We start from the raw sequence: 21808 nt of genomic DNA, 5'->3' as shown, positions 1-21808 counted from the left end.
AGTTATTATATTTAATTTTCATGCATCACATATACATAACAACATGAATTAATACAAACAACATACATCTTATGTATTTGTTTTTTCACTTTTATTTTCAAATCTGATTTGTTCATTAAAATCAGAGATCATATGAATCATAAATTTTATTTAGATCTAATCTAAACAATATTATGATTTCAGATATATTTATGTTACAAATCTTAACACAAACATGCATCATATGCATTCAAAATTTCAGATCTAGTTAATCATGCATAATCAGCAATTAAATCAATCATAAAAAAATACTTTAGATCTAATCTAAGCATGCTCATGATTTCAGATTTAATTGCAAAAATTAAAACATGAAAGTTTAAACTTGAACCTGGCTCTAATACCACTAAAAGTGAATCCTATATTCTTCGGTGTTAAGCATGCTGATTTTTTTTTTTTTTGAAAACCATGGCTGAACCTGATCGGGTTGCCTACGTACCCCTTCATAAGGGGGATCAAGCCATACATAGTTCTTTTTAAGTTTCAAAAATGCAGCGGAAAAATGAATCAAATAATTTAATTCATGCATGCTTAGAAGATCAAATCTAGAAATCAGCACATTAAGAACATATAGGATTATGCCGAAATCGTTTAAACAATTATGCTAAAACTTTTATGCATGATTAACTATCAGATCTGAAACTTAAAGACTCTATTCCAATTAATCTTCGAATATCCATTGAATGGATTCCGGAGATATCTCCGTGAGAAGCCCCAAAAGAGGATAAAACCTCGGAAAATCGGACCTAGATCTTGATACCATAATAAATTATTAATGCTAGATTAATACCTTTTATGATGGATGAAAGTTGTAGATCTGATTCTTGACTTCACAGCCACGCACACGAATGGCCTCTACGAGAAGTACACGCGAAGTTCCTGAAGAGATCCAATCCTGCGGAAGTGCTAGCTTGCGCAGAATTTCTTGAGGCTGAAATTTGATCTTCCCAACGCTATCAACTTTTGATCCGCCTTCTTGGAAGAACTTGGAGGAAAGATTTAAAGGGATTGAAGAGGACTTAGATCTGATCTAAAGACTCTTATCAGGGACCCCAAAACTAATGGCGTGATGGACTTAGAGGAGGAAGAAGTCAGCTAGATTGAATGCAGAATTTTTTTCATGCATGAACTAGGGTTCCTCTCTTTTCTTTTTCCTTTTTTCTTCTTCTTTTTCTCTCTTTTTTCCTTGAATTCGACCACCAGCTGATGAAGGTCCTTTTATTGTTGCTATCCCCTCTAACTTCATGCCAACCATCCCATATTTGTGGAGGATTTTGTGGGGTTTTGAATTTTAAATTCAAAATTCAAGTTCATGTGCCATTACATGATGAAGCTTGATCTAATCTAAACCATTCATCATGTTGCCACTTTCCTCTTTCAATTTCGAAATTCCCATGCCCCCAATCAGATTATAGGGTCACGTGGTGATTTTGTGGTGATTAAATTCGAAATTCAACCTTAATTAGAAGTGAGATAAAGATAAGGATGACATATGCCATGAAGAGAGAGAATTTGATCTTATCCAATTCTTTTCTTGAATTTATCTCTCCATTTCGACCCATCTAATGATGAAAGAGGTCTCTGATATTGCCAAGTGTCCCATGGCACCATTAAATAAATTAAATTAATTTTTAATCATATTAAAAATCAATTTATGGCGCCATGCATGGATATGTGACAAGTGGATTTCAAGATCCGAACAGTTTCATATCAAACCCATTTAATTTAATTAAATCCTAACAATTAGAATGATCCAATTACCATGGGTTGAACCTAATCCAATTAGGTCAATCTCTAATTAAGCACAAATTTAATCTAATTTAATTTGGTCAACCTAAGTCCTCTTGATTCAGACCTAATCCAATCAGGTCAAAAATCATGATTGAGCCCAGAATTGAATCTAATTCAATTTGGCTCATCCTTAGTCTAATTACTCAATCCAATTGAGTTCATTAGAAATCTAATTACTAATTAATCCACCGATAATTACTTTAATTATTTTATAAGATAATTTGCCAATCGAATTGACCAAATTACCCCTGAATGATTCTTAATCATTCATCATCCTTCTTGATCAATCAGGAATCTTCTATGCGTGTGACTTCATAGGTTCGAACCTAAGCCGGTAGTATAGGAATGACTTCCTACACTAATCGATGTGAGCATCTAGCAATGGTACCCGACGTCCGGATAGGCCGAATATATGCGAAGCAAATATTCTGGAACCCTCAACTATGGTTACTGTATAATTCAATCCCTTTGAGTCCTAATGCCAGGATGACTTAGAGCTCACTGTCAACCCTATAATTAGTACATCCATTATGTGATTAACTTTAGATATCCCGTGACTCCTCACTGGGATTACCCTGGCCAAGGTTTTGCTAAATTAATCACAAGACATTATCTTCTGTTTTCAGGAGGGGTCAGTTCCATCTCGACTCACAACTGACTACGCAAATACTTGACTGCACCTAATGACCTTCCGTCCCTAAATTAGAAATCTAGGTAGTCCGGTACCAAAGTACAATGAGTTGCTTGCTAGTCACAAGTTGCGGTCTCAGGTCAGAGGGCCAAACCTATACCCATATCCACTCGGAACATCTCTTGATAGTAGAGCGTTCCGAAATTGGTCACGTTCAGTGAAATGTACTCCTACACTTTACCTGTGTGGCATACCAGTGTCTCCCCACTCCTTGGTTAAGAGGACAACTAACATATATGTCACACAACGACCTAATCTTGATAATGCTGTCGTCCTTGTAACAACATATCATTTGGTCGCGAACTAGTTTAAGGACTCGAAGATAAATCCTCCTTTATCATTAATAAGTCCTAAGGACTTCATCATATAAGAGTTCATTTGAAGATGTAAAATGATGAATAATGCCAAAAAATACTTTATTGATTTGTCAATTTATTTAATCATCAACATGCTGACGATTGACATTTAGGATACAATTCCCAACACTTACACCGTTGGCTTTTCCTTTGGCTCACCAACAAACCTTACAACCCTTGATTCAATCCTCTGATTGAATCAAGTAAGAAAAACAAGATTTGGGATTTCATAAAGAAAGCTTCTAAAAAAGCAGATGTGAAAACAATAAATGCAAAGTAAAGTTAAAAGCCCTCAAACAGATTTTAGATGGGGAAGTAGGGGCTTCTCGATTTCTGAGTCTCCTTTTGAAAGGACTGAAGATTGGAGGACAGTAGTAGAGCCTTAAATGCGAAGAAAGTACTTCTCAGATTGAGTTGAATGCACTTCTTCCTTCTTTTTCTTGTATTTACTCTTAAGAAGCTCTTGGTAGGTAGAAATACCTTTTTGCTTGAATGGAATAGCTCTCTGCCTTTCTACTATTGTTCATTCTGGCTATTTAAGTGGTTCCCTTTGACAAATAGCCGTTAGAGACTGATTCATAGTTGTTCTGTCCCGTCTGCACATCCTGACAATGTATCCGTTGGGATCGGAGTCGACTCGTACGATCTGGAGTCGACTCGGCAGTTGCTGGAGTTGACTCGCTCGTTACAGGAGACGACTCGCCCACTATTCAGGATTTGAATTAAAGTGCTTGTCCCATCCTGGAGTCGACTCGGACCAAACTGGAGTCAACTCGCCAACTTCTGGAGATGACTCGGGCACTTAGGAGCCAGCTCATTCTCAGGGTTCCAGAAACCCATCTTTCTATTTTTCATCCTCGAGTCGATTCGAGTTTTCTAGGAGTTGACTCGGCTGTCTTGAGAGGCGACTCGAGATTTTCTGGAGACGTCTCATTCTTAGAGGCCGAAAAACTGATTTTCTGTCTTTTGAACTGAACTGCCTCGGAGTCGACTTGCGCCTTGTTGGAGTTGACTCGGCTGACTTGGGGGTCGACTCTGAAACTCTTGGAGTCGACTGGTTCACAGGGTCTCTCAGATTGGTTCTCTGCCTTTCACACTACTTTCCTCTGGGAGTCGACTCAGACATAACTAGGAGTCGACTCGCCAAACTTCGGAGTCGACTCATAACCTTCTGGAGTCGACTCGGTAACAGAGTCTAAGATCCAACGTTCTGTCTTTCTGTCTGTTATCCTTTGGAGTCGACTCGGATCCATCGGGAGTCGACTCGGCAAGCATCGGAGTCGACTCGAAACCTATTGGAGTCGACTCGATGATAGGGTCTGAAATTCTTCTTTCTGTCTTTCTGTCTGTTCTCAGTCGGAGTCGACTCATAGTGTACCGGAGTCGACTCGAGCTTGTGCCAGAACCTTTGAAACATATGGAGTCGACTCGTAATCTTTCGGAGTCGACTCGAGCTTCAGACTTTGGTTCAAATTGAGTTAAACACTTAGCCAAATTACTTTGAACCTAGGCTCGAGGCACTTAAACAAAAATTCACATATATTTGCCTGAAACACTAGATTGAATTTATTAGTACAACATAAAATATACTCAAATGCTTTGAGCTCATCAAAATCAAATAGGGGTATAATCAATCACTCCACAAACAACTATCTAGGAAGTTTATGGCTAAGTTCTATCCCATGGTAAAAACTGAAAAAATTAAGGATGCCATCAGAACTTTTAGAGAAAAATCTGAGAAGGAATTTTTCCAACTTTGGAAAAGATTCCATGATCTTTTGGTCAAGTGCCCGTACCATAGGCTTGACAAGGCTGATCTTGTACATTTCTTTTATAAAGGACTACCTCCGGCACATAGAAACATGATCGAGTCCATGCACAAGGGTAGGTTCATGAACCAAACCCTGATCAAGCCTCTGAATTTCTTGTTGACTTAGCCGAGAACGCCCAAAATTGGAGTAGCTATGGTGAAGAAGTAAATAGAGATGAGTTCGGATCTAGAAAATCAGGTAATTATGAAATAAAAACAGACCCAGATCTCAAAAATGTCATATCTAATCTGGTGACTGGAGTGAACAATTTAAGTAAAAAGTTTGATGCTTTCACTATTTCCACTAGTTCGAGTTCATACAGAGAGTCAAATCCCATCGTGAAAGTGGAACACGAGCCACATAGTTTGTGCATCTTGTGTAACAGTCCTAAGCATCTAATGGAGTGCTGCCCTAATCTACCCACCATAAAGGCCGAGCAAGCAAATGCTCTAAATTCATATAGTGCCTTTAAGAAGCCCACTCCCAACTCGTTTAGCCCAGTTTTCCATCCTGATAATAGGTTCCACCCAAATTTCTCATACAAGCAAAATGAACCTATTCAGCATCAAGGTGGTCCACCAGATTTTCAGAACAACTTTCTCAGGATAGGTCCATCACAAATGAACCCACCTTTGGTTCCATCTGTACCTCCTTATAATTCCCCTATCCCACAGCAACCTTCACCATTAGAAACTGTTGCCCAAGGTGACAATCCAAGAGGGGGGGGGGTGAATTGGTTTCTTCTAAATTTTTGGTACTTTTAAAACTTTCTAAATTAAGTGCGATGGATGCTCTCTTAGGTTATTTAAGTGAGTTAATCTAATGCAAGAAGAGAAGATAAAGCAAGAGAAAATGAAAGCACAAACACAATGCAAACACACCAATATATAGTGGTTCGGTGCTCTCCTTAGCACCTACGTCCACTCCCCAAGCGTACCCTTGGGAATTCACTATAATCTTGCGGATTACAGTTGGATTGTTTTCCGGGCTCACAATCCAAAAACCTTGTTGGTTTTACGGGCTCACCAACGAACCTATACACTTAGTTTTCCGGGCTCACCAAGAACCTTGTTGGTTTTGCGGGCTCACCAACGAACCTATACAACTTTGGTTTTCCGGGTTCACCAAAAACCTTTGTTGGTTTTGCGGGCTTACCAACGAACCTTTGTTGGTTTTGCGGGCTTACCAACGAACCTTTACAAAGTGTTTATACAAATGAAAAGAAAAGATTTAAACTCCTAGATGAGCATATAAAGCAATATGAACAACAAGAAGAGTTAGAAAGAAATTATCGCTTTGAAGTCGCTTTGCTCTTCTTGGTCAAGGAAGCTTCACTCTTCAATGGGGGAAGGAGCTCTTAATGCCTCTTTGAATCTGCTCAATCCCTTTCTTTGAATCTTGAATGAAGCTCTTGATGAAGCTTGTCTTGCTAGGGTTCTCTCTTGAATGCACTTGATGTATTTTCCCCAAAAGCTTGCTTCCTCTAATGAATACTCCCTCTTAAATACTTCTCCAACCTCCAAATAGTCCTTTCTGACCGTTGGATTGAAGAAACTAGCCGTTTATAGCCGTTGGGAGTCCAAAAAGCATTTCTGCACAACTAGCCGTTATGTTCAGCCCGTGTTTGGGTCGGCTCAACCTGTCTTTGGGTCGACCCAACCTTCACTTGGGTCGACTCAACCATTTCTTGGGTCGACCCTCTCAGAAAACACAGAAACTTGAAATTCAGCCTTCCTTCCCTTGGGTCGACCCAACCTTTCTTTGGGTCGACTCAACCTTGGGTCAGCTCAAACTTTTCTTGGGTCGACCCAACTTTCAGAAAATTCAGAATCTTGAATTTCAGCCTTTCTTCATTTGGGTCGACTTAACCTTTCTTTGGGTCGACTCAAGGCTTACTTGGGTCGACTCAACTTCTTCTTGGGTCGACCCTCTCAGTAAATCCAGAGAACCATTTTCTGAGTTGTTTGAGGATCTTGATGTTTGGGTCGACTCATGTTTTCCTTGGGTCGACCCAACTCACTGTTCATCTGTGCCATTTTTGCAGAAGTGTGCCAAATGATTTCTTGATGTGCCGGGGTCGACCTAATCATCCTTTGGGTCGACTCAATCCACACTTTGCTGCATCTCAAGGTTAGATTCATTCAAATGAACAAAGACATGTCTCTATATCAATTCATACAAATATACTGAGAGTAATGAACTTATAAATGAAGTATCAATTTAACTTATAGCATACTCTAGATAATTGCTTGTTAATCATCAAAATAACACTATCATCCTCAATCTCCCCCTTTTTGATGATTACAAAATAAAGAGTATAAGCCTATTGATACTTGTCTTTAAAATCAGTTTATAAAAGGGATTAAATTGCTGAATTTCAGCTTTTCATATATACTTGTGAAATCTCCCCCTATATCATTCAAAAGTTGCCAATTTGACTTTTTGAATGGCTCCCCCTTTCATTTATAATTCATTAACAATGAAACTTCAAAAATTTGAGATAAAATATGAGTTTCAGGTTATGTATCGGGGTGCGAGAGGTGCGTGCCAAATTCTGAATTTGTGTGTGCCAAATTCTGAATTGTGATAGAAATTTTTTGATTTAAACAGTTTCATTGTTACAAATTGCTCCCCCTTAGATGTATAAGCTTTCTTATATGATTTTCAATTTGTTTGCCCATTTATTTCTCTTTTCTTTACATAACTTCTTTATTCACTTTCTTTACATACTCTAAACACTATCTTTACTTCTCCCCTTATTGTTATACGTATCTTTACTTCTCCCAAAATTAATACTCTTTCTTTACTTCTCAAATAAAATACTTTTTCTTTTCTTAAATTGATATACTCTTTCTTTTCTTCTCCCCCTTTTTGTTATCATCAAAAATATATATATGGGAAAAGATGCAATAAAGAACAAACTGCAGACTACATTGATCAAAATAGGAACATTTTCATACATTAATGCCCAAAATAAAGATAAGTACAATGTTCCTTAATCAAGATTTAAAGATGCATGATAACCACCAAATACATATGAGAACTAGATACATATCCTAGTCTCTAAACAAGATCGTGAGACTCTCTCGGATCGCTTGGCTACGGCTCTCTCGGGTCCCATTTCTCCAAGATCTTGAAGTAATCTACTGTTTGGAGATGATTGGAGAAGATTTGAGAGTGGAAAATAGGGTTTTCGGAAGAGGACAAAGGGTAAACAGTGCCCTAGATAACTCACGGGTCCCCCTTTTAACAGTGGGGTCCCGACGTTGGGTCGACTCAAGAATTTTCTTGGGTCGACTCAACGTTGGGTCGACCCTATTCTGGGTTGGGTCGACCCAAGTGCAGAATTTTTCTTTTCTCTTTCTTTTTGCTTCTAAAAATTTTTCTTGCTTCCAATCCTTATAAATTCTTTCTGGGACAATGATACATGAGTAAGGAATCTATAGATTACAAGTTTGACTCATGTTTCATAGGTTTTTAGAAATGGGAGGAATGTATCATGAGACTGCTTGCTTCCTTTTATATCTCTTCAATAAAACGGATCACATATGCCTAATTTCCTCCTTAGCGTGCAGAATCTATCTTCACTCAAGGGTTTTGTGAATATGTCGGCTAATTGTTTTTCAGTGCATATATGCTCATATGTTTCCATTTTGCACATGATCCCTAATAAAATGATATCTTATTTCTATGTGGTTGGCTTTAGGAATGAGATATTTAGAATGTAAGCCAGAAGTGATCTCTAAATGTAGATTCCAAAGATAGTTTTGAAATCAAGTGTAGATGGAATCTTTTTCATGTTATTTCAAGAAGTATCAAGAATAATATTCAAAGAAAGGCACGGATGAAAATCCAACATTTTTTTTTAATATATTAAGTATATAGCAAAATGAGAGCAATCTAATTAATTTTCAGAGTATAATATAAGAGCAGATAAAGAGCAAAACTTATATACTCGAAAAATATAAGATTATGTTGAATCCTTAATTCTTAATGACTTCAAAGTTCTTTCATGATATAAAAGTATTGGGGCATAGATACCAAAACATGAATTTATGCAATGTAGGATACATTAAATTTAGGGCTTTGAAAGTTCTTTTAAGGCTCTCTTAAAGACTTTCTTTTACTCCTTTAAAGATCATAACATCAAAATCAATTAAAATGAATTGGCTTAGGATTGAAACACTAAGGTGCAAGCCAATAAGAACTCATAAGTAGATTCAAGATAAATTTTCGATACTAAGACAGACGGAATCCTTGTCAATTAATTTTCAGAAATAAATGATTTACCGATGAATACAGATGGAAATCCAACTTTCAAAAGATATTCAATAAAGCACATAGTTTAATACCACTTTACATTTAGTATTCTTCGTCTCATCTTTAGATGCGAATTTATACGATTAAGTTCTATATGATCTCTCCCTCTGAAATTTTCTTTCTCTCCCTTAATTAATCATTCCATTTGAGAGTTTAGAGTTTGAAGATAATTTTCAATAAAGAGATTGAGTATTTAAAGCTCCCCCTCAAAAGATGCATTTTCTTTTAAACTTTCTTTTCTTTTGTTGAATTTCAGATTTTAATGATAAACGTGAATAAAACTGAAACTTTATGATATCAAGAATGTAGAGTGATCTAGAGTTATTCAAAATTTATAGCAATCATTCTTTTTAATCTTTTAAGAACAAGTTATGCTTCCTCTTAATCTTTGAGAAAATGTACTGAAATATTAATCAGAAAATGATTCATTTGAAGCTCAAATTCTTTCAAGAGCATTTACATTTTCTTTCTTTTAAGAATCATTTGAGTGAGCTGAAATATTTCTAGACTTGAGATCATTCACTCTTTTAATAATATATATACATATATATTTTGATGAAAGTCTTTAACAATGTAGGAGAGGAAAAAAAATATATATAGATGACCATTGAAGTATATGTATTTATAGAACTCAATTTCTTAATCAAGGTTTTTCAGCAATGTATATATGAAGCACAATAAATCTTTTCAATATCAAAATAAAATCATATATTAAAAAATATTTGTTTGCAATCAAGATCATCAAAAGACACATCATTCAGACCAATATTAGTACACTTTGAAGATAAGAAATGATATGTTTCTGATGCGTATCAGGGCAAGCAATCAAGGCATCAGAATTATTCTATTTTTCTTAAGCTGTAATTTTATCTAGAAATTCATATTGAGTTATTCCCCAAAATGATGCAATCATTGAAGCATATAATGAAGGTTACAAAAATACAATGATAGAGGCATTTTTAAATTAAGTTTAAGCTTTTATACAACATTAGATTCTGAATTTCATAAAAATTTTCAAGGAGCCTTTCAGGATTATAATTTGAGATATGCATCTTCTACATTGTAGCTCATCTTAAATTATTAAGATTGAAGACACATATTTCAAGAACATTAGAGCACATCCAGAATCTTTATAATTCATATTGAATTTTGGTACAAATTGGAGGATATTATGTACTAATGTTAGGCAAGATAAAAGATATGTCAGAATCAATCCATTTTGCCTAATTTGCAAATTCAAATTAATTTTTTTTTATTTTTCAAAATATATTCATTAAAACAAAATGATGTTGTTGTTGGTAATAACATGTTTCAATCAAAATTTATAGGCATAAAGCATTACAAGTTATATCTAGGAAAGATCTTTGCTATTTGAATATTGAAAACACATAATTCAAAATATGCAAAACATAACAAGCATGTCATGGATCAAAATCAATTCTTTTCAAATAAAATTTCCTTTATTTAAATACAATTTAGCACTGATTTATCCTTAAGGTGTGTTTTCAAGTGATTCAAACTTCATTTGATTTTACACAACCTTCTTATATATTTTTATTTATTTATCATTCATTCCCCAAATTTTTAATTTCTTTCTTTAACCATTCAATGAACATTTTGATTATCTTCATTTATTTTTCGGTTTTACTTTTCTATGCTCTATATTCTATTTGCTCCCTATCCGGTGGAGTTGGAAGGGGCATGATGTACTACCACTAGCCTCCCTCTTGTGCCGTCCCTAATATGCCCTGCACCGAATAGTTGGGTCAAATAGTGCCGGGTACTACCACTAGCCTCTCCATTGGCACCATTCCTATAATGAGCAATGTAGAAATGTTAAACTATTCTCTTTAGCAACAAGATATTCACTCCAAACTCTCCCTATTTAAATATAATTAATTACGGATTTTATCCCTTCCAAAAGAATGTTCACACAAGTCTCACAAATATGCTGAATATATTATGCTTGTGCTGCTTTTACTTAAGATTGGAGTATTTACTTAGCTTTTACTTCTTCTGAGCAATGTTCATTTTCTTTTTCTTTATCTCTCTCTCTTTTTGTTATTTTCAAGTAGTTACATGAAAGAGCAAAATAAAGAATTAATCTAATATGCTGCATATAAATATATATCATGCAAACAGCATTTTCATTATGCCCAATGATTCATAGCTTATCACAAGTTATTTTGAATTAGAGATTTGAGGCATAAACTTGTGTATTTCATGGTTATGCATTATATAGGAAAAAGTAAACTTCAATTTAATCACACCATGAAACAATCATCACTAGCATGAGAATGAAGCATGATATCAAGATGATCAGCAATTAAAGGTTTAATCATGCTACCATATAATTTCAGATTATTGATTTTGCTCAACTAACTCACAAGAGAAGAGTTTAGATTACCAGTGTATTTAGCATTCTTCAAGCCAAATACCTTTTAGATTCTTTACACCCTTGGCTGAAGAAAATCTCTCTCCTTTTTTTTGTTTGCAAAGGAATGTTTATTGTATCTTTCATCAAGGTGTCCTTCAAGTTGAAATTTCTTGCTCATAAATCCTGTATCATTAATAAACTCTTTTTCTTTCTTGAAGGAAAGTCATTAGTTTCTTCAAGATACAAAACATTCATACAATATATTTCTTTAGCTAGATGACTCAACATAAGATATGACAATAATTGAATATTAAGTCACTTTACTCAAGAGATTGTCTAAATATAAGCAAGCACAAGTCACTTGAACTAAAGAGATAAGTTTATTAAATAATATGGTTCAAGGACACCCATGTGAGGCAATAGGAAGATTTATCAAAGTCAAACCAATTTTTTTTTTATTTTCAGAAGCAATTTAGCTTAGATTCTATTTGCTTAAAATAATTATCAATAAGATATACCAGTTAAGTTTTAATCAAGTTATTTTAAATAGTTGTTTCTATCAAAATTCTGGTTATGATTCGGCTTTCAATACAAATAATCTTGTTTTAGAGAGATAGGCAATTTTCTTTTAGATTAATTAAGATTTTATATTTGACTTATGGGAGATGGTTCAAAGGAATTAATATTCATACTTTTAGAATATTTTTATGCTCAGATTAAACATGACGTGTTAACATTAATCAATAGAATTCGAGATAATTTTATGTAAGGATATTAATCATTCAATCAAGGATACAGTGATTATACTAAATGAGACACTTTAAAGATCAGATTTATTAATCTTAGATTTTTTGAATAGTCTTGAGAATTACAAAAAAAAATCATTGTTATAAAACTTTTTAGTAGAATTTTCATTATGATCACGACACATTAATCATTTATGATTGAAACATATGATGCATACATGCGACTTATAGAGTAAATCATAATATATTTCAAATAATCACATAAGGAATGAGTGATATTATGATAAATTATACTCATACCTTCACAAATAATGAAATAAGATTTCATAAGTATTATGCTCAATAAAGTTTTAACATGAAGGTATGAAATCAGCATCAAGTGTTTATACTAGAGAGGAAATTTAGATTTTTGTAAACTTGAAGAAGAAGGTTATATATATATCCATTCATTGTTTTCTTATCATGATGCAAGCACTAGAAAGTTTCATGCTAAACTCGTTGAGATAAAATTTAACATATGAGGCATTTAAAAACTTTGATGCAGAGAGTATCGTAATTTCATAAAAAAGATAATTTCAATACACGAAGTAGAATGTTAAACCTTATACTAAATTTAATGAATAAAATGAGACTTATCTTTAATTATGTGTCAATGCACCCATTTGTATGAAAATTTCATTTGTTCCATGGGTAGCTTGGCACACCTACATCTATACCCTCATATTTTTCATTTTGGGTACCCAAGCTTGCTTGGGTCCTTGAGGGTTAGTGCATATGGTTCCTTTTGGAATCCAAATTTGTTTAATCGTAATAACTTTACCATTTGATTTATTCGAATTAGAACCATAAATAAAGTTTTTATGCCCAATCTTTTTATATTTGAAATAAGTTATCTTATTTGATGGTTTGCTTGGCAAATTGATAACCTTTTTCTTTAGGGTTTTATTATTGAGCAAAGGAATCCAGCCAAGTCTTGATTTATCAAAAACAGCATGTTGGCTTTCAAACATCGTTTTTAATTTTTCTGAACTTACAGTGAATTTGTTAATAAAAGATTTTAATTGTTTGATTTCTTCATTTAGGTTTTGATTTTCTTTAATTAAATTCTGATTTTTCTGAATCAATTGTTCTGAATTTAACCTTAAGCTTTCATTTTCAGAATTTAGTTTGTCTTGTATTTCAGCAAAAGAATTTCTTTCTTTTGAAATTTTTAGATTTAGTTTCTTAGAATTTTTATTCTTCATAGCTAGTTTTCTACATTCACAATACAATTCATGAAAAGCATTTAATAATTCATCATAAGAAAATTCTTCTTGAAAATCATTTGATGTAAGAGTAGATTCAGATTGTACCTTATCTTCTTGTGCCATAAAGCACAAGTTAGTTACCCCTTGTACTTCTTTGGAGCTAGTATCATCATTGTTGCTCCTAACTTTTATTTTCTTGCTTGACTCTTCCTTGGTCAAGGCTTTCTTCTTTTTATCTCTTTCTTACTTTCTTCTTGCTTCCTCTTCTTCTTTGTCTTTAGGAAGCTTTTGAATTTTTCGGTGTTTAGGTATGGATCCTTGTTTTCATCACCGAATTCTTCATTTGTTGTTCTTTCTTCCGGATTGGGAGATTCAACATCGTTTTCTGCAGGCTCACTGTTAGTATGTAATTGAAGCATATGTGAGCTAAACAGAATATTGTCATAAATATTTTCTAAAGTATCCCAGATTTCCTTAGCAGATAAACATGCAGAGATTTTATTAAATTCAGTTTCATGGATAGCACAATATAGTATGTTCATAGCATTAGCATTCAATTGTGCTAAGTCTTTTTCATTAATAGTGTGAGAGAGTGAGTGAGGGCCTCTAGTAATGATGTACCATAATTCATAGTTTGAAGCTTGAATGAATATCCTCATTCTAGCTTTCCAATAAGTGTAGTTTGTGCCATTAAATAGAGGTGGTCTATCAATTAATTGTCCCTCTCCTATAGAACATCCCACTTAGATTGTCATGATCTTTAACTCTTGATTGTGAGATCAATGGGTACTATTAGAGCACCTTGCTCTGATACCACTTGTTGCCCAAGGTGACAATCCAAGAGGGGGGGGTGAATTGGTTTCTTCTAAATTTTTGGTACTTTTAAAACTTTCTAAATTAAGTGCGATGGATGCTCTCTTAGGTTATTTAAGTGAGTTAATCTAATGCAAGAAGAGAAGATAAAGCAAGAGAAAATGAAAGCACAAACACAATGCAAACACACCAATATATAGTGGTTCGGTGCTCTCCTTAGCACCTACGTCCACTCCCCAAGCGTACCCTTGGGAATTGACTATAATCTTGCGGATTACAGTTGGATTGTTTTCCGGGCTCACAATCCAAAAACCTTGTTGGTTTTACGGGCTCACCAACGAACCTATACACTTGGTTTTCCGGGCTCACCAAGAACCTTGTTGGTTTTGCGGGCTCACCAACGAACCTATACAACTTTGGTTTTCCGGGTTCACCAAAAACCTTTGTTGGTTTTGCGGGCTTACCAACGAACCTTTGTTGGTTTTGCGGGCTTACCAACGAACCTTTACAAAGTGTTTATACAAATGAAAAGAAAAGATTTAAACTCCTAGATGAGCATATAAAGCAATATGAACAACAAGAAGAGTTAGAAAGAAATTATCGCTTTGAAGTCGCTTTGCTCTTCTTGGTCAAGGAAGCTTCACTCTTCAATGGGGGAAGGAGCTCTTAATGCCTCTTTGAATCTGCTCAATCCCTTTCTTTGATTCTTGAATGAAGCTCTTGATGAAGCTTGTCTTGCTAGGGTTCTCTCTTGAATGCACTTGATGTATTTTCCCCAAAAGCTTGCTTCCTCTAATGAATACTCCCTCTTAAATACTTCTCCAACCTCCAAATAGTCCTTTCTGACCGTTGGATTGAAGAAACTAGCCGTTTATAGCCGTTGGGAGTCCAAAAAGCATTTCTGCACAACTAGCCGTTATGTTCAGCCCGTGTTTGGGTCGGCTCAACCTGTCTTTGGGTCGACCCAACCTTCACTTGGGTCGACTCAACCATTTCTTGGGTCGACCCTCTCAGAAAACACAGAAACTTGAAATTCAGCCTTCCTTCCCTTGGGTCGACCCAACCTTTCTTTGGGTCGACTCAACCTTGGGTCAGCTCAAACTTTTCTTGGGTCGACCCAACTTTCAGAAAATTCAGAATCTTGAATTTCAGCCTTTCTTCATTTGGGTCGACTTAACCTTTCTTTAGGTCGACTCAAGGCTTACTTGGGTCGACTCAACTTCTTCTTGGGTCGACCCTCTCAGTAAATCCAGAGAACCATTTTCTGAGTTGTTTGAGGATCTTGATGTTTGGGTCGACTCATGTTTTCCTTGGGTCGACCCAACTCACTGTTCATCTGTGCCATTTTTGCAGAAGTGTGCCAAATGATTTCTTGATGTGCCGGGGTCGACCTAATCATCCTTTGGGTCGACTCAATCCACACTTTGCTGCATCTCAAGGTTAGATTCATTCAAATGAACAAAGACATGTCTCTATATCAATTCATACAAATATACTGAGAGTAATGAACTTATAAATGAAGTATCAATTTAACTTATAGCATACTCTAGATAATTGCTTGTTAATCATCAAAATAACACTATCATCCTCAGAAACCATGATGGCTAATATGATGAAACAACAACAAGATTTTATCAAGCAACAATAACAGACTAATACAGCCTAAGCCCAGACTAACCAATTCCATGCGCAAGCAATTGCAGAACTTGAGGTTAGTCTGAGCCAAATAGCTAACTCTCTAGGGGATAGGAAGAGAGGTGAATTACCCAGTCAGCCAGTGCCTAACCCTAGTAGGCAACAGAATCAAGGGCCAAAAGGCCAGTTTCAGATTGATTCAAATGAAAACTCAACCCATGAAGTTCAGGTAATTACCACTTTACGGTCTGGCAAGCAAGTGGACAACAAGGTCCAACTTCCTATACAAGAAAAAGAAGAAAAGCATGAATCGAACCCCACTCAGAAAAAGACACAAGAGTAGGGAACACAAGGAATAGAGGAGAAACCTATAGAGACATACACACCCAAGGCTCCCTTTCCTAGTAGACTACAAGATTCAAAGAAAAAATCTCAGTATGATGAAATCATGAAAGTCTTTAAAACTGTTCAAATAAATATACCTTTTCTCGATGTCATAGGACAAATTCCCTCCTATACAAAATTCTTGAAAGACCTCACCACGGTCAAAAGAAAAACCAGTATTCCTAGGCAAGCTGTTATGGCTGCACAAGCCTCATCTCTCATTCAACAACAGATTGCCCCAAAATTCAAAGATCCTGATTGCCCTACCATTGAAATAAAAATAGAAGAGATGATTATCCAGAGAGCCCTATTAGATTTAGGAGCCAGTGTGAACCTACTTTCCTACTATGTATACCAAAAGTTAGGTTTGGGAGAATTAAAGCCCACAAATATTATCCTTTCCTTAGCAGATAGGACGGTGAAGTACCCCAAGGAGATTGTAGAGGATGTAATAGTGAAGGTAAATGAGTTTTACTATCCTGTGGACTTTGTTATCCTTGAGACCAAACCTGTAATACATCCAGATAGTCACACACCTATAATTTTAGGTAGACCTTTCTTAGCCACAGCAAATGCTGTGATAAATTGTCGAAATGGCATGCTGAAGTTATCTTTTGGCAACATGAAATTCGAGCTTAATGTCTTCAACATAAGTAAACAACCACCAAACGATAAAGAAATCAATGAAGTTGACATGATTGAAAGTCTGGTTCAAGAGACTTTCTTACAAACTTATAATAAGGATCCTTTAGAGGCTTACCTTGCCCATTCCGAGGAAGGGATCGAGCATGCGCTCCCTAATTCTGTTCTCCTAATGAGCATAGATCGTCATCAGCCGACTATTTTTCCTCGGACTCTTCCAAAACTATTCTTTGATAATGGTTGAAAAAAAATGAATCTATATTTTGTCTGGCTGAAGACATAAAACTTAGCACTCTTGGGAGGCAACCCAACATGTAAATATTATAAAAAAATAAAAAAAATTTCAATAAATTACTAACATGCAGGTTTGGGAGTTTTTGCCCCAATTATCAATTTACCTATCCATATCAGGTAACTTCTCCTCTGCCCTATTACTGCTTTAACATTGAGGACAATGTTAGATTTAGGTATGGAGGTGAGAATATTTTTGATTTTTCTGCCTAAAAAGATTAAAAAAAATAGTGAAAAAAGGAGATTTCAAATTTTTAACTCAAAATCTAATCTTTTTGGCTGTATAAACTAGAAATTGCTTTGATAATAGCTTTGAGTTAAGAAATATGATAGCAGTTCTAGCTTGAGTTTTCGTCCCACCTATCTTTTGCTAACATGATGGAAGACGATTTAGCACCTACACATAAGCATATGAATAGTGGGGTATGTAAACTTGCGACTAATATAAATACTTTTAATCTTTTGGATAATTTAAAGTTATATGTGTGATGAACATCCTATTAAAAAATATATATATGCAAAAAAAATTGCTAAAAAATAATAAAATAAAATAAAATAAATAAATAAAATAAAATGAGTTTATCGTAAGTCTTCTCACTGAGTAACCGGGCCTTTTGCTTGGCAAGCAGCGAGTGTTCGCGTAAAAAGATGAGGATGGCTGAGATTAAACTTTAAGTGACTAATTTGGTCTTGGAGCCTAGTTGACTTGAGTTATTAAGCTTGTTAGGGTGTCTTTACACCTGGTGCCCTGAGCCATCTGGATCGGAAGTCATTGGCCTAACACTCGATACATGGGTTAGCTAGAAAGCTTAATAAGGCTAGATATTGCACAAGTCATTTTTCTTAGCATTCAGTCTGATTAAAAAAAAAAAATTTGGGGTGTTCATTACCATTTAACTCTAGAAAGTCTTGAAAATTGAATGATCATGTTGAAAGTAAGTGAAAGCCACTCATTTATATGATACTATCTTGCACCTCACTACATTCTTGACTTGTTAGCAGATAGATGGGGTGTAATGAAACTTGAGTTAGAGTCTGATTAAATATGATAGCAACAAGTTTCTATTGTCCTTATAATTCTAGTTTCATACAATAATACTTGTTCAAATTTCGAGTTAAAAATTGGAAATTCCTGACTGATGAAGTTTGTGGGTAACTTCACTGCAAACTCTCACGAGACAACACTCGTCCATTAGGGTAACCTAGGGGTTTAAAGGCTTGTTGCACGTGCTAAGTGCAATCGTGATGCTCTACGAAAGTGGGTACGTATCTCAGTTTTATGTACTTAGCTTCAATAAAAAGTCATGGGTTTAGACTACATCTTTTGTGCCCTCATTTTATCGTTTGCTCATTAATTGCTAAAGACTAGCAATAAGCTAGTTCAGGGGTGTGATGAGAGCACAAAAGTGCGATCTACACGCTGCTTAAATTAGTATTACTGCTAACATATAACGATAAAATCACTAAGTTAATATTATATTTTTGTTTGGCACATGTTAATATAAATTAAAGTTTAAATGCGCACACTACAAAAGAAGGAATAACTCCCGGCGCTTTTTTTTGTCTCTACCGACGCTTATAAGCGTCGGCGAATTCCCAGCCCACGCTTCGCAAAGCGTGGCTCAGACGTCGGGCAGGTGGGCGTGGGTCGGGTTTAACCCGACGCGTCAAAAAAGCGTCGTTGGTCTATGCCGACGCTTTTAAGCGTCGTTCCTTTTATCATACTCCGACGCTTATAAGCGTCGGCGAGAAGGGTTGGTTGCTATGGTTTTAGGCCGACGCTTAAAAGCGTCGTTAAAGGCTTGCTTTTCCCGACGCTTTTGAGCGTCGTTTCTTCTATCAGACTCCGGGAAGAAGGGTTGGTTACTACGGGTTTAGGCTGACGCTTAAAAGCGTCGTTAAAGGCATGCCATTAGGTTTACGTTCCTGTTGCTTTTCCCGACGCTTATAAGCGTCGGCATTAAATTTTTTTTAAAAAAAAAATTTTGTAAAAGTAATTTTTAAATACTCTGTGTACATTAAATTCTTACAAAACAATAGAAACAAATACACTGAATCACATATATAACAAAATATGAGTCACAAACAAGAATTTTGATTACATTCATATTATCATATTTGATTACATTGTACTTCAAAAACATTCTAAAAACATACAAGTCAAATTCCTAAGTACACAATCTACCATGTGTTTTCCCCCTGTCAAACCAGTAACCTGTCAATTGCCAGTTCCTATTAATAACCCTCATCAGCGTTGCAGTCTTTGCAATGTACAAAGGCTAAAAACAGTCGACCTGTTCAACTGATTTTGACACCCTCAAAACTGATGTGTTACAAGACAGCATATAATTGTTGGTTGGTTCTTAACACCATGACGGTATGAAGCAGTTGCTCAAAACAAAAGTACTAGGATCATCGCGTCGCAGAGCAGCCAACCTGAAAATTGAGCTTTCACTTCTACTCCTTTCGGTTTATAAGATAAAAACACCTACAAAGCCCCATGTCATATATAAGCTCCAGAAAGAGGGCAAAGCATCACTCATTTGACAGTATTACCAGATTCTGGAAAGGACTTACAGTGCTTTTGTTTCAATAAAGAAAATCAAAGGAAAAAAGCAATCCTGTCCCCTCTCTCCATGTGATTGAAACTGGCCATATCAGTGCAAAGATTTAGTTATGTACTGGAGGAGCAAATCTCTGCAAAAAGGATGAAATATGGTCAAGCTGGTCCTGCAAAGATTGTATCTTCAACTCTTGGCTTTGTTTCAACTCCGCCATATCAGTCATATGACTCTGCCTCATCTCCTCTATCCTTGTCTCATATGACTGCTTTATCTGTGCCATCTCTGTCTTCAAACTACAAACCTCTGCAGTGCTAGTACCTTGTCTGGCATCTTGGGTATATCGGCTCACTGCAGACAACTGAGTGGGGGTAACTCCGATACCGTAACCCCTCACGCGTCCATAACGTTCTGGGCCCATCAATTCTGCATAGACCTGAGCCTCGACGCGACTGGCCGCGTCGGATGATGATGACTCCCCGACGCGCTCTGAAATGAGATTTGTAGCTCTTTCCTATATCTCTCTCAAAAAAATAAACAGTCACATTAATAATTTAAAGGAAGTAAAATTAATAAAATAATTATGATCAAATAAAAAATGAATACATACAACTATATCTCTCGACTCGTCCCGGACAAAGCTGCCATCTCGGTGAGTGGGGGTCATCTTATAAAACTCTACCTCACCAGGCTCCCTTCCATGCTCTACTATCTACACATACGGAAAGTATATGGGCAAACTATATATCATGATACGTGCTATATGTTAGTAGAGTTTCAAATAGTTTCAAAAGAACTTACAAATTCATTTCTACGTCTCGCATAACTCTTCGAGCCTGAAGTATGAGGAACTGCTTGAGATGCTCGTGCAGCTCTACCAATATTAGAATATGTCTGCCAAAATAAAAGTACACAATATAATATGATTCAATGTATATATTTGCAATCTATATTAGTAATAAAGATAATAGAAGATATTGAAACAATATACATGACCTGTCCTCTTTCAGAAAACCAGTAGTGAACAAGCTCCCTCCACTGCTGAGGGTATACATCAGGAGGAGTCACACGAGCAACCTCCTCCTCTGTCATACCCTCGCGCTTGAAGTCCGTCTTTAATTTTGCTTTATATTCTTTCCATTTGCGGTTGAGGGACTTTAGCACCCAATCATGGCTCTCTGGAGGGAGTACAAACTTACCCTACAACAAGGTACAGAATGTTATAATAATATTAAACCTCTAAAATAAAATTATGGTACAAAGCAAATTAACATACAGAAGGTGTCGAATTAAAAAGAATAAATTCAATTCGTTACCTCTATAAGTTTAAGAAGCTCAACCTTATACGAAGGAAGTATGTCATTCCACTTCGTATAGTTGAGCGGACACAGCTGACCCTTGCGTGCAACCGATCCTAAAAAGCTTGATAGTAGACTTCCAGCTCTATTGATGGGCTGCCCCAATTCGTTGCATCGGATGATAATCTTCTCACCCGGAGGAAGCTTCCACACATCCTTTGTTTGAGTGGGTCCCCATCTCGTCCTCACCGTCCCTTGTCCATCTATTAAAATTAAATAAAATATGTCTTAAAAAGTTGAAGACAAATATGAACATAAAATATGAACTTTAAATCGAATTACCCTGGATCCGGAGCTCATCCTCCGGGCAATCAGCAGGAGGCTCGCGCTAAGATCCTGACTCGTGCTGCTGATGCTCACATGGCTGCTGGGACTGTAGGGACTGATCAGAAGTAGATCCCACCTGAGAATGCTGGAACTCCACATCTCTAAATCGTCTCCCTCGGGGCATATTGTTACCTGGTATGCACAAAAAAGAATCAATATTTGGATCCAAGCAGGTTTGACATTTCCGGCAAGTCCTGTCCTAAACCAATCTCAACTATTTTAACTAGAATATTCTCCGCATCCTTCGCAGATTTTTTGATGCAGTCATTGACATTGAAACATGAAACTCCTTAAATTAAGTAAAGTACTTCTACTGGACATCTTGATGAAATATCAGTGCAAAAATTTTTTTTTTTTTGTGAGGGAATAACACTGCAAAGACATACTTGAGAATTCAGTTCCTGGAATTAGTTAAATTCTGC

At 35.9% G+C, this 21808-nt stretch overlaps 1 long non-coding RNA gene across 1 annotated transcript; it reads right to left on the bottom strand.

Moving 5' to 3' along the window:
* Positions 1 to 19412: 19412 nt before the first annotated feature.
* Positions 19413 to 19887, bottom strand: LOC120104986. The gene is made up of 2 exons (XR_005507385.1): positions 19718 to 19887; positions 19413 to 19628 (listed from the first exon to the last, which is right to left on the bottom strand). It is a non-coding gene; the product is annotated as an uncharacterized LOC120104986 (long non-coding RNA).
* Positions 19888 to 21808: the final 1921 nt, after the last annotated feature.

This window comes from Phoenix dactylifera, unplaced genomic scaffold, assembly GCF_009389715.1.
Source record: "Phoenix dactylifera cultivar Barhee BC4 unplaced genomic scaffold, palm_55x_up_171113_PBpolish2nd_filt_p 000159F, whole genome shotgun sequence".
Classification (NCBI taxonomy): domain Eukaryota; kingdom Viridiplantae; phylum Streptophyta; class Magnoliopsida; order Arecales; family Arecaceae; genus Phoenix; species Phoenix dactylifera.
The sequence above is the reverse complement of the archived record's forward strand: the minus strand, read 5'-3'. Positions and strand labels throughout refer to the sequence as shown.